This window comes from Notolepis coatsorum (genome assembly GCF_963971535.1).
Source record: "Notolepis coatsorum genome assembly, chromosome: 16".
In the NCBI taxonomy this organism is placed as follows: Eukaryota; Metazoa; Chordata; class Actinopteri; order Aulopiformes; family Paralepididae; genus Notolepis; species Notolepis coatsorum.
In genome coordinates, this window is record NC_140180.1 from 18,755,152 (window position 1) to 18,769,882 (window position 14,731).

Sequence of the window (14,731 nt, forward strand, 5' to 3'; positions counted from 1 at the left end):
AATCCAGCAGTAAAAGTAAAAGTAAAAACAGACAACCAAGTGCAAAAGGCTACTTAAAATGACTACCGTCTGTGTTTAAAAGTCTGATAGCCGAGGGGACAAAATATTTGGTGTAGCGGTTGGTCCTACTTGGTGGGACGTCATAACGGCGGCCAGAAGGCAACAGTGAAAACCGCTGAGACAGAGCATGGATGGGTTGATTAATGATGCTCGTCCCCTTCTTGACCACCTGGTCCGTCCAGAGAGAACATAGGTCTCTCTGTTTTACTCCAATTATTTCGGAGCACACTTTCACTATGTACTGTAGGCTGTTCCTATCTTTAATGGACAGGCCGCTGAACCAGCAGATAAAAGAAAAAGTTAGGAGGCTTTCAATAAAATAACTATAAAAAGTGCTCAGGATCTTCGCACTAACATTAAAAGAGTTCAGCTTTCTCAGCAGGTAGATCCTCTGCTGACCTTTTTTAACAATAGACTCTGTATTTAGGTTGAACTTCAGTTTACAGTCAAACACAGTTCCCAGGTATTTGTACAGTGTACAGTGTTGGAGACTCCGTCATGGTACTTAACACAGTGGCGTCATTTCAGTAAAAGCCAAGGTATGGCAAGGAGGGAGGGTGGGGGGGTCGATTTTCTTATGTCAAATCAGTTGTGCAATAGTCAGTTTTGGTGAGTTGTTTCTATACAATTCACTTATATGACATTTAGGTATGACACAGGACTACAAAAGCATTTAGTATAGAGATGTGTCAACAGACTAAAGCAGGGAACCACAGTATTTTGCATACAAATTATGCTGAGCAGAATCTAATATAACTGTCTATTATTATTCTTGCAATTGAGCCAATTTTCCTTAGGTACGGTTTTGAGGTGTGTGTTCAACAGAATGTAGTATCAAAAACACGTTTACAAAAAGTATGGGTTACTGAATGCTGAACTGCACTGTTATAATCACTAAGCCATTGTAAGACCCTGTATCACTTGTCTCTGCTGCCCTTTGACTAAAAAACTTCCCTATGTCCATTTTCCTTTTTCTTTTGGCGGCATATTTGAGTTAGTCACCTAGTAAAAGTGAGATAATTGACAATATCAAAACATGCTAGGGCTGTGCCGAATAGTTCGAAGCTTCGTTCATAATGTTGACATTCGAATTCTAAATCAACATTAAAATTCTTTATTTAATTTTTTTTCTTTTTTTTTTAATATATATTAATTAATTTGCCAAGGTATGGCAGCGATTTATTTGCTGTAAATATCGGGCTGCCTCTGCAGAAGCTACGGCAGTGTCAGTCATTGTGTGTTTGTCTGGTGTCTGCACTGATGATGGTGTCTGTACTGATTATGGTGTCTGTACTGATTATGATTGAAACAGAAATACTGTGTGTGGGTGTCTGTACTGATTATGATTGAAACAGAAATACTGTGTGTGTGTGGGTGTCTGATTGAAACAGTAATACTGTGTGTTGGTGTCTGTACTGATTATGATTGAAACAGAAATACTGTGTGTGTTGGTGTCTGTACTGATTATGATTGAAACAGAAATACTGTGTGTGTTGGTGTCTGTACTGATTATGATGAAACAAATACTGGGTGTTGGTGTCTGTACTGATTATGATTGAAACAGAAATACTGTCCATGCTCTGAAGAGTTAAAGACTGTTCACTATTATTTACATTCATTAACCCTTTCACTACCAAAGGGTTAACCCGTTCGCGTGAATACTTTACCCAAGGCAGTTGTCCTTCCGCGTTCGGTTTGCGCGCCCTGATTGGCCTCTCAGCGCCCAATCGCGTTAGCCCTACTATCGCCGCACTACTCGCTCAATATACTACTATGCGCTGTGCTCTCTGTCTGAAGCGGAGCGGGTCTCTGCTGTGCTTACACTTGATGCAATACACGATACTAACTAGAGAGATTAGCGTCACATAGCTGGCCTTTTTCTGAAAACCCAAGCACATATTGTTCCATAGCATATGCCTTCAGTTGATCATGACATCCTCTCTTACCTTGACGATTAAAAAGCCTCCATAATTTAGTAAATAAAGCTGTAGCCAGCCAGCTAGCATTGATGCTATTCAAAATGCTATCCACATTAGCTACATAGCTAACCAACTAAATACAATACAGTGGTATCCTGAGGTAACGTTAAATACAACGTTTGCTAGTCGAAATGACTGGACACACACAGGGACAAGTTAAACATCAATAAATACATTTATTCCAACAGGTAGTTTGAGCTGCTTGTGAGCCGAGGTCTTTCTCTCCTCTCCGTTGGAAACTAATGACGTTACGTTAGCTCGAAAAAGCACAGAGTAGTTAGGCGATAGGCGATTGGGCGCTGAGAGGCCAATCAGGGCGCGCAAACCGAACGCGGAAGGACAACTGCCTTGGGTAAAGTATTCATGCAACCCGTTCACTGCGACAATACAGAAGGTTAACCCTTTCACTGCCACACGACTTTTACTGTAGTGTGGTAGTGAAACACACTACAATTTTTTTTAACTCACGATTAACTTTTAAGAAAAAAACGTTTTATTTTTTTTAACTAGACTTCACTCAGGTGTATTATTGATGCTCTCATTGATACTATGTTTGTTTCTGAAGTGTGTGTGTGTGTGTGTGTGTGTGTGTGTGTGTGTGTGTGTGTGCGCGCGTGCGTGCGTGTGTGTGTGTATGTGTGTGTGTGTGAGATATATATATAGAGAGAGTGGGGTGAGAGAGATGAGGAAGGGGCAAGAGAGAAAGAGAGCTGGGAGAGTGTGTGTGTGTGTGAGAGAGAGGGGGTGTGTGTGATTACTCAGTCCTTGTGTGGGTGAATGTAACAAGTTCCTAACGTTTTCTTTCCCCTATTATTTCATGCACACTTTATTCATTGTTTTAAATTATTATTATTTTTTTTTTGATCCACTTTTTCTCCCATTTTCTATATTTTCTCCCATCCCAATTTCGTATCATCCAATTCAACCCTCCCCTGTCACGAACGCTGTTTCTTGCCTCCCACAAGCCGGCTGCAATGTGGACTAAGTCATACATAGCACAAGTCCCCTCCGGTACTTGAGGTAACAGCAGTCGCATCTTTTCACCTGCGCAGCTCGATCTCTCAGTGGCGAGGAGTAACGCGTGGGAGGCTCACGCTGCCCCCGACACTTCCTGATTCTACTGCGCAGGCGCACCAACCGACCTGTAGGAGTCGCTGTCCACAACGCCCGATCCCCACCCATCAGTTTCCCACCCCCTAATACGGCCAATGTGTATTAGTACGGACGACCAGCTAAACTGAAAGCAATGTGGAGTGCTGGGCTCGAACAGCCCAGCGTCTCCAGCATCCGTGGCGAGCGCCTTGCCCACTACGCCACGCAGCCGCCTAAATTATTATTTTTTAAAGTTATTTTGTGCATCACTCTGTTTTGAATTTGATGCAAATTTGCAATGCATGAGGGTCATCATTTTGTGTTAAATGGCTGCATAAAGCAAGCATTTGTTGACTCTCATGTTGATAAGAGTATTAAAACTTGGAACTTGAAAAATATCTGTTTAACACATTCGGGGCCATTGGGATGAGTCAAATTAATCTCAAGAGGACCGGGGAATGTAAACAAACGTGGGGCTGTTTGTAGAGCTAAATCTATACTTTATAGTATTGCTATCTGTCCATTCTCATTGTCAATTGAGTCCATAAACCGTCCCTTCAAAATGGCTTAAAGAAAAAATATTTTCATCAATAGGTTCTCATTTTATAGCGCCGTGAATATAAGCTTTATACCGGATTTAGTCTAGTATATTTCCTGGAAGCCGAGATACAGGGCTAATAGCTAATAACGTTAAATCCAATGGCATTTCGGTTATAGATACGCTCCAGTTAAAACTCAAACTGCATATGATCGGTACGATCCTCACGCATGTATGCATGAAAGGGGGGGCGGGGGACGTCGTTTCTGATTATTGATCACCAATAACCGTGTTAGCCTCATTAGCCTCCTAGGCAGAACGCCTGGATGGCTATCAAAACAAGGCCCGATCGGGATGTACTTTACGTGAAAAAGATCTTACCGTGGTCCGGTGGGATGTCCCTGAGCATTTCCCCGTTATCGATCGCCATCTGGTAGATCGATATGTCCATTGGCTGATGATAAATCCCCTTATTGCATGGTGAAATCTGCGATGCAAAACGTAATCCAAGCTACATGCTACACATCCAGAATCCTGCTACTGGAAACAAAAAAACAAAAGTAAAAAAAAAAAATAGAGTCTACCGTTCGGCCACAGGGAACACTGCATTATCGCGATAGCGCCCCTAAGAGGATCTGGCCGGTATTGCACCTTCTCGAATTCATAGAGTAGGGTAGATCTGCAGTGCCGCTCGGCGACCTTGAATAGGTTATTAAAATGGAATAAAAGCAATAACAACTTGCCACGGATTTATCCGTGCCTCTGTCCACAACCGTTGGAATCGAAACACGGATAAATACGTCCTTGGGCGCCATTGTGTTAAGGTAGATTAAAAAAAAATGCGATTAATTTGTGATTAATCTTGAGTTAATTATGGACAATCAGGCGATTAATCACAATTTAAATATTTTAATCGATTGACAGCACTCGTTTTTTTGTTTGTTTAGTTTGGTATATGGTATATTTATTTATATGTTATAAATCTTGTTATATTTCCATGAAATGTGCCTGAATATACTGTAACTGTTGGTACTGAACATTTTGATAAATATAATTTTTAATGGCTGAGCATATTTGTATCGGTACATTAACCTAACCTTTCCCATGGTTTGCTGCTCTTATTGCCATGCATTGAAAAGATGATCTCTTGATGGCATGAACAATAATTAAATACAATTCTTTATGTCCAAAATGTAATTTCTAGCATAATTGTGTACCATGTAGGCAGCAGTATGTATAGTTTATGCATTTATCTATGGGATCACAGGAGCTCTTTCACTATATACAGTGGGGGTAAAACTATGAATTACAAATACATACTGTATACGTTATATACCTTTAGCATCAATCTCTTAGCCTACTAATTACTATAATACATTCTTAAATACATATTGAATCTGAATATAAACTATAAATACAAGTAAACAGTATACACAAAGGTGAAGATGAGGGTCTGTATTCCCTAGTGGCCATAATATACATTATAGTCTGTGCAGGGTTTAGTTAAGAGTCAGACATTTCTAAAAGTTCTCAAGTTCTACTGTTGTTAGTTCTCCAGCTGCTGGAAGCAGTCCATGGCCCAGGTTGTGGAGCCTGATGGCCACTGACACAAAGGACTGGCCACTATTGCTGTCTTCAAGAGGGGTGTGAAGCGACATCTGCAACAATAGGTTGCAGAGGATGCTTGGCCACCACTCTTGAAGAACAGGAACATGACATGCTGTAATGAGGCTTTTTCAGAAAATTCAGTCTATTTTATCTACTTGTTGTATCTATTTTATCTTCTTAACTCTTTCTTTGTGATTTATTGTATTCTTCTTGGGACCATGTTGGAAACAAGTCGACAGACTTTCACATGTTATCCTTGTACCCCTTGTTTTTATACTATTGTATAAATTGTATGTACTAAATAAAAATCAAATCAAGGCGTTTAGAGGAGTGTCAGGGTGGTATGAGTCTGTGGCTGAACGTGCTCCTCATCTTGACTAGCTCCTCATAGAAAGGGTAGGAGGGGTTCTCCAGGATAGCGACCAGCTTCTTTCTCATCCTTCTTTCTGCCACCACCTTTAGTTTGACCAGCTCAACTCTCACTACAGAGCTAGCCTTCCTCACCAACTTGTTCAGTTTGTTGGTGTCCCTTGAGTTGATGTTACCCTCCCAGCATACAACGGCAAACAAGAGGATGCTGGCTACTACAGACTGGTAAAACGACTGCAGCAGTCTATTGCACACATTGAAGGACCTGAGTCCCCTCAGCTTAAGGTATGCTTAAGGTCCCCCGAGTAGAGTCCGAATTTGTAAAGTCAGCCTTTTATTTTAATGCCCAAACTGCTTGGAATGATCTTCAACACACTTTAAAAATCTATACTCTACTAATATGGACAATTTAAAATCATGATCACAAACCTCCCTGCTCCAATATGTAACCTTTATTTATTTTTCATGTGTGTTTTGTCATTTTTATTCTATATGTAACTCTATATGTAACTGTTTTAACAGATTTCTTTCTTTATTTTTCATCTGTGTTTTCACCTATTTATTTTTACTTGCCTGTAATAATTGAAATAATAATAATAATAATAATAATAATAATAATAATAATAATAATAATAATAATAATAATAATAATAATAATAATAATAATAATAATAATTGAAAATTAGCAAAAGTCAAAAGCCTTCTTAAAAAACGTGATCTTCCTCATCTTTTTCTCAATGGAGGAGTTCCATAAAGCTGCCGTGATGTCAGGAGGGTCATGTGAGGAGTCCATGATGCAACAGTCAACTGTAATGTATAGATGCCATTACCCTCCTGTCTTGGTAACACTTACCCTATAGCGTCTCAATAGTTTGAGCATGTGTAACGGAGGTACCGCATGTCTATCCACAGTCACGAGGGACTTGTATAGTGAAGTGGCTGTGGACGTTAAGCAGTACTGCAAGTAAACTCACTCCCCAGAGGCATCCAGACCCAGTACTTAGAAGTGAATTCACATCACAGTGGTCTGTGATGCCGCCTGTGGCGCGGGAGACCGGGGTTCAACTCCCACTCAGGGCGATCCCTTAACAGGGGTCGAATCGAAACACAATGCAGAGCAAGATCACACCGGTCACACATGGACCAAACATAATTCAGCATTTCAGCAAAATAGACAGATAAAATGCTGATGTAAGGACTGCCACGGGATGTTGCTAGCTAAGTAGCCGGTTACCGGTGCAGTACTTTTTAAAAACAATATGTTTATTGGTATTTTCTTCCTTTTTACATAGTGATCACTGATCAGACATCAAATCAGAAACTGCTGCAAACTGCCCCCCTCCCACTCCCCTCGCCCCTGAACCTCCCCTTCACCCCAAGGCTTCCTTAGGAAACATAAATAAATAAAAAATAAACAACCCCCACCCCTCTAGTAAGAATTGCATCCGAAGGCATCTAAATCCCCCCCCTCCCTGAACAATTAAAGTAAAAAAAAAAAAACTCAAGACCAGACCCCCAGACTAGGACCGCAACAAATAAAATGTTTACACATCATGATAATAATAATAATAATAGATATAATTTCTATAGCGGCTTCCATAGAACCCAAGGTCGCTTCACAATAAAGACAAAAAATAGGGCTAGGGAAGTAGGGAAAAAGGGGGATGAGGGCAGGTAAGGGATAATAGACCTAATCTAATCTAAATTATACAACGGCATGCAAATTTCTCGATTCTGATTGGCTGAAACAGTCATTTTACACGTCTTTATTGGCAACAATTCCACGCTGCTGGCCCAGGACCCGCCCACAACCGAACCACATCACATCACTCCGCCGGATCACAAGAAGGTGGACAATAATCTTTACAAATGGATATGTTTATAGCGACTAAACGACTAAATATCAAGCGATTCTGTCACAGCGAATGTCTTAGTCGTTTAAACAATGTTGGATGATGTAATTGATGGGTCTTGAATCATTCTGTAACTAAAGAAAAATCGCGGATTGATTGATTGATTAATTTTCAATTTTTTTTCAATTTCTTTTCCTTTCGACTGTCAGCGCTCGCTCTAGTCTCCACCCACCGCCACACCCCCCCCCACACACACACACACACCCACACACACACACACACGCACACACACACACACTCTGCCTGCAACGCGGGGGATAGTCAGACTGAGAGAGAGAGCTGGGTGCTGCGCTGTTCTAAGTGAGCATGGCCTATTGAGTTGATTGATTGATTGATTGATTGCTAATTTTATTACTGTACGCTTGGTTTCCAACTGGTTAAGTTTAGGCCCTCTACAGTAGGTTTAAAAAAATAAATAAAAGAATAGGGCGAATAAAACGTTTTTTTCCTATAGGGCAAAGAAAACGTTTTAATTTGTTTTACCTACTTTATATAGAAGCATCTAAGAATGAAGTTCTATGGAAAGTAGGTCTGCATTCCCTTAACAATTGTGTGTATTGAGCCGTACTGTATTGTACCCATTCTGCATCTGGTAATAACATTTTCAATCAATCATTCCAATAATACACAGTTGGATGTGTTAGTTGGTTGGATGCACTTCAAGCTGCTTCCACATGAGGCAACTTCTCTCAATCATTCCAATAATACACAGTTGGATGTGTTAGTTTGGTTGGATGCACTTCAAGCTGCTTCCACATGGAGGCAACTTGTCTTTTTTGTAGTTGTGGGAACAACTTTTTCTGGCGGATGGTTTTTTCAATAAATCTTCGATTAATGTGTGTTTATTGTATAGAAATAAGGTTGGATGAATCTGGCAGTTGTATAAAAGCTTTACACCACTTGCAGTCGTGATTTGTGAACAATAAACCATGCCTAGGGGGGTCTAACGACCACCCCTAGGCATGGTTTATTGTTCACAAACCACTCCTGCGCGTGATGTAATGCTTAACTAACTGATGGGGAAAAGCCTTGGTGAAGATGTGTGTTTTAAGAGCAGTTTTGAAGGTGTCCAGGGTTGGGGCGTTGCAGATTTCAGGGGGGAGAGAGTTCCAGAGGGTAGGGGATGCCACGCTGAAGGCTCTGTCCCCGAAAGTCCATAACCTGGTGCGAGGGATGGAGAGGAGACCTAAATCAGAGGATCGTAGGTTCCGGGATGGAGTGTGCTGGTGGAGGAGATCAGACAGGTATCGGGGGGCGAGGGCATGGAGGGACTTGTAGGTGAGGAGCAGGAGTTTGAAAGTGATGCAGAACTTGACTGGGAGCCAGTGGAGGTGGATGAGGGTGGGGGTGATGTGCTGCCAGGGCTTGGTGTGAGTGAGAACACTGGCAGCTGAGTTCTGAATATACTGGAGCCTGTCCAGGGCTTTCCTGGGTACCCCGAACAGGACTCCGTTGCAGTAGTCCAACCGGGAGGTGATAAATGAGTGGATCAGGGTCTCAGCCACAGAATCTGAGAGTGAGGGTCGGAGACGGGAGATGTTTTTGAGGTGGTAGAAGGCAGACTTGGTGACGGATTTGATGAGGGAGTGAAATGAAAGTGTGGAGTCAAGAGTGACGCCCAGGTTACGGACTTCGAGAGACGGGGAGATGGAACAGCAGTCAACGTGGAGGAGGAGATCTCCAACCTTCCGGAGCAGTGCCTTGGGGGCCACAACCATGAGCTCTGTCTTTTTGCTTGAGTATCAGAGAGAGTATCAGAGAGCAAATAATGACTCTTACATTTTCATTCATTGCAATATATACCCATCAGAAAAATAACATTAATAACATACATCATCAACCTGCTATGTAATCTGTCCTAAGTATTGCCTAAACCCAGACCAGCATTCATCGAAGATATGTTTTTTTATTTTATTTTAAAGATTGAACATTATTTTCTCTGATGCCATGTACGAAGAGATTTCACTAAGCCACATAGAGAAGGGGGGGGGGAGTCAGCACTCTTCCACAGCATGGCAATACACTTGTTTCCAGCAATCATGGCCAATTTTATGAGCCGCACCTTGCTTCTCTTATCAGGAGAGATGTCAGACATGTCGCCTAATAAGGCTCATTTAGGTGTACATGGGATCTCAAACCCTGTGATCTCTTCGAGAGTCTCCCATATTGAGCCCCAGTAAGGTCTTAGTTTGTTACAGTCCCAGAACATGTGGAGCAGGCTACCTGTTTCAGTTGAGCACCTAGGGCAAAGGTCAGAGATAGTCATTTTGAACTCCTCACATGACGTCACGGCAGCTTCATGGAACTTGACCATTGCTTCTGTCAAGTTTGGTGGCTGGAAATACCCGCATTCTTTCTGAACGTTATCATTCATCACGTTCAGTCATTCAGTTTATTCACCAACTTCCTTACACTTGTGGCCTTTGCCCTTTTGACCACATCACCCAACTCCAAACTAGAGCTGCCACTCCTGACGTGTTTCAAGGAATCCATCCTGTCATGCCTTAATCTCTCCATCAGTGTCATTATTCAAGATATAATGTTTGTTGTAATGTTTGCTGGAGCCACTTCATCCAGAACGGCACAACCCGGTCAGAGAGTGTACACAGAGACAGAGAACAGTCCTTTGTAGTTTTAATGTTGTTCAAAAGGATTGAGTGATTGAGTGAGAATGGTATCTCAAGAGTGGTTTTCTGCAACACAATAGCAGAACATACAATGATTAGCAGAGGTACAATGGTAAATGGTAAATGGCTGCATTTATATAGCACGTTTATCCAAAGCGATTTACAATTTGTTCCTCACATTTGTACCCATTCACTCACCCATTCACACACCGATGGCAGAGGCAACCATGCAAGGTGCCGACCTGCTCGCGTGTAGCTTATTCCCAGCGGAAGAGTGCGTCGCGTGCTTCCGCGTTTTCTCTGATTGGCCATGACGCCCATGTGACCACGGCAGCGCGAGAGAGCTGCAGCGCGGAAATAGGCTGTCTATTGCCTCGCGCTGCAGCGCGGAAATAGGCTGTCTATTGTCATTCTCTAAGACAAACTCTAACCTTAACCAGCTCCTTAACAGCGCCTAAACTTAACCCTTCTAACCTTAACCAACTCCGAAACAATGCCTAACCTTAACCTTAACCATGCCTAACCTTAACCTTAACCATAACCAACTCCGAAAGAATATTGCCATTCTCTAAGACAAACTCTAACCATAACCAGCTCCTTAACAGCGCCTAAACTTAACCCTTCTAACCTTAACCAACTCCGAAACAATGCCTAACCTTAACCATAACCAACTCCGAAACAATGCTTAAAGTTAGCATGCCTAAACTTAACCGGCGAAAGAATGCACGTTAAAAAATAAAAAATAAAAAAAATTGAAGGGATTCGAACTTGTCACCAACGGACCGCAGGATCCACAGCAATGCAGCGCTGCCAGTTGCGCTAAGCGTCGAATGAAAAACATCGGGGATTACGGCTACATAATGCCGCAAGCTCTGCCGCTCCGCTCTGCGGCTGCCACGCTGCCGCGGGGCGTGTCGCAGCCAATCAGGGAAAACGCGGAAGCACTCTGCAGCACTATTCCGCTGGGAATAAGCTATAGGCGACCTGCTCATCGGGAGCAATTAGGGGTTAAGTGTCTTGCTCAAGGACACTTCAACACGCTGCCTGTTCTGCCTCCTGTTCTGGGGCAGCCTCTAGGCTTGGCTGCTGAAAGTGTGAATCTGGTAGGGATACGTCTTGACTCTTCTGTGGTTGACCCTATCCGGAACACGCACGCTCCGTCCACTACCGTGGCTTACGCTGGGAAGTGGCATATGGTCGAGTGTGGGGGCAGAACATTGTTCAGCCACCCTCTCGCGAAACGTTCCTGCTTGGCGCTCGGCGTCTCAAGCCGGTGGAACGTTCTCTGTCTCCGAGTGGGACCTCCAACTGGTCCTGGGCCGGTTGTCGGAGGCCCTGTTTGAGCCTCTTGAGCAGGCGCCATTGGATCGGCTGTCTATAAAACCGCGTTCCTTTTGGCCATCACCTCCGCTAAGCGCGTGGGTGAGCTGTGTGCTCTCTCGGTGCAGCCTGAGTGCCTGTCTATTCGGCCAATAGCGGTGCGACTCTGAGGCCTAATCCAGTCTTCGTGCCAAAGAATATCCGGAGCTCTTTTCGCTCCAGGGATATTGTGGTTCAGGCGGTCGTCCGCCTCCTCACGCTAGTGAGTTGGAGGCGGGCCTTCACCTGTCGTGTCCTGTCCGTGCACTGGGGGTTACCTCAGTCGGACTCGGGATCTCAGGGCTTCCGTTCAACTGTTTGTTTGTTACGGTGGCCCTCGCGCGGGTGAGGCGCTGTCCAAGCAGCACCTGTCACATTGGTTGTGCAAGGGCGTTGCCCTTTGCTACACGTTGGCTGGACAGGTCCCCCCTCGGGCTGCTGCCCTGTTAGGGGGGGCCTCGGTGGAGGACATCTGTGCTGTTGCCTCCTGGTCCTCCCCGGATCCCTTCGTTAAGTTTACCTTGTGGACATGACTGGGGGTTCTGTTTCCCAGGCGGTTCTGAGGTCTGGGACCTCTCCTGCGTCCCACCATTTGGTGGGCTAGCAGGGGTGTGTGGATGCTGTGCGTTTTCAGGGGTGCCTGGTTCCCCCTTTTTTCGCACTTTGGTGGAGTTGACTGCCTCCCCCCCTTCGTTAGGACGGGCAGGTGGACGGGATCTCCCCTCCTCCCTGGCTGGGGCTTACGGGCCCTCAGGGGGTACACTTGTCGGGCCACGCGTCTGCTCTGCCCCATATCTCATTATGGCGAGAGCGAGACGCAATTGCCAGTATGATAATATAACGAAAGGTTATCCTATTACCTAGTTATATGAATACTGGCTGAGCGTCTCGCTCTTAGCGCCCTGAGGTCCCTTGGATGGTTTTTTCCCTGTATGGAAATCGTTCTGAGGAAGGTGGAGCGTGACCATTTCCGGCGTCATATAGGAAGACGCAGGGGCGTGGCTTGGTCACGTGCAAGTTAGTGCATTTGTTTGTTTCGTGAGCACATTATGTGCTAGGAGATAAGAGATATCTCATTATGGCCAGAGCGAGACGCTCAGCCAGTATTCATATAACTAGGTTATAGGATAACCTTTTGTTGTATTCTTGTGATGTTGAGTACAGCAACTACGGCTGAAATCAGGACGGCGTGATCACATGAACCAGCTCGCAATCATCTCCGAGTTCTGCACATGGTTCTGGATAATTATCCCACCAAAACAAAAGTCTTCTGCTTCTGTTATTTTTTTTGAACTTTCTTTTATTTTGTGTCATAATGAACATCACATTGCAATAATCATACAGTATAATATACTTGATTCACATATTCAATGACATTTGTTACTCAGGCTCTTCCCTCTTATTCAATTTGTTTTCAAAGTATTCAGCGTAATCAAAATAAGCTATATAATCCGAGTACGCCTCTTAAACAACCCAGTGAGGAGGGATTTTTACAATATTTTTCTTTTTTTTTGGGATTTTTTGTAGGATAAGAAACGAAAAAATAAATAGAAAAATAAATTTAGCAAAAAGAAGAAAAAAAAGAAAAAGAACAACAAAAAAAGAGAGAGAGGGCGTCAGACTCATGCTAGTGTATCTCCAGGTACAAGGTTACAAGTGACCATCTCTGCATAAACATATCTTTTTTCAGTTGCAATTGTGCAGTCATTTCTTCCATTGTGTACATCTGTCTCAGTCTCTTGGTCCATTGTTTGATTGACGGTGGTTGATTTTGTAGCCATGCCATAGTTATCATTTTCCTTGCTATTAACAGTATCACTCTCAAGATGTATAACGTATCTCCATAGTATGTGCCTTTCGGTATACATCCCAAGATATAGTACGATGGATTCAGAGGTAAGTCAAGATCTAGAATGGTTTTAATCTCATTTTTGATATTCACCCAAAATGTCTGCACCCTTGGACAGTCCCAGAAAATATGTGTATGATCTCCGATCAATCCACATCCTCTCCAACATAGTGGTGAGGACCCACCAGCAAATCCGGAGAGAACTTGAGGAGTCCTAAAGTACCTGACCTTGACCTTCCAGTCAAACTCCTTCCACATTGGACTATTTGTGATTTTATGATTGCTTGAATGGCTGTCCTCCCATTCTTCATTTTCTATGATCACATTAGCTTCCAACTCCCATTTTTCTTTAATATAGGTGGTGTCTCCTGGATCGTCTAGTTGTAACATGTTGTAAATATTGGATATCTGCTTTCTTTCCATCAAGTTTTTTTCTATTGTGTTAATAAAGTACAGCTCCACATTTGTTGGTGGTCTCTTAATTGCTTCCCACTCACTGTGAGTCATTACATAGTGTCTTATTTGAAAGTATCTAAACATGTCTTTCGAAGGTAGATCAAAACATTGCTGTAGCTGTGCAAACGATTTAAAACAGTCTCCTTCCATTAATTGATTGATAGTAACCAGGCCCAAATCCGCCCATTTTTTAAAACCCCCATCCTCCATAGCTGGCCGGAATTCTGTATTGTCTGCTATTGGCATGGCCCTAGATATTGATCGTGGACCTCCCCCCTTTTTCCTTACACTTTCCCATACCTTTAATGTATTTGTAATCCATTTGTTACCAATCTTAATTTTTTTCCAGTATGCTTTCCCCAGGAATATTATGGATCTGAGAGGGGTCTTTGGAATTGAGTTTTGCTCAATCTGTACCCATCCTGAATCTAGGTCCTTTTGTATCCAATGCACAAGTATGCGTAATTGAGCTGCCCAGTAGTAGTTTCTTAGGTTTGGTAGACCAAGACCACCCTTGTTCTTTGGCAAACATAGTGTTTTAAGCCTTACTCTAGGTTTTTTCCTCTGCCAGATAAATTTGGATAGGAGTTTATCTAACATTTTAAAGGTAGTGGCAGGTATTGGTATAGGTAGAGACTGGAAGAGAAAAATAAGTCTAGGTAGCACATTCATTCGAATTGATTCTATTCTTCCCACTAGGGAGAGAGGTAAAATGTCCCATCTGGCCATGTCTGATTTGATTTGTACAATCAACTTTTCGTAGTTTGCTTGATATAACTGATTGCTGTTGGGAGTCAAAATGATTCCTAAATACCTGAATCCGTCTCTAGCCCAATGGAAGGGTGCTATACTGTTCAGATGTGTTGGCCATGTTCCCACTA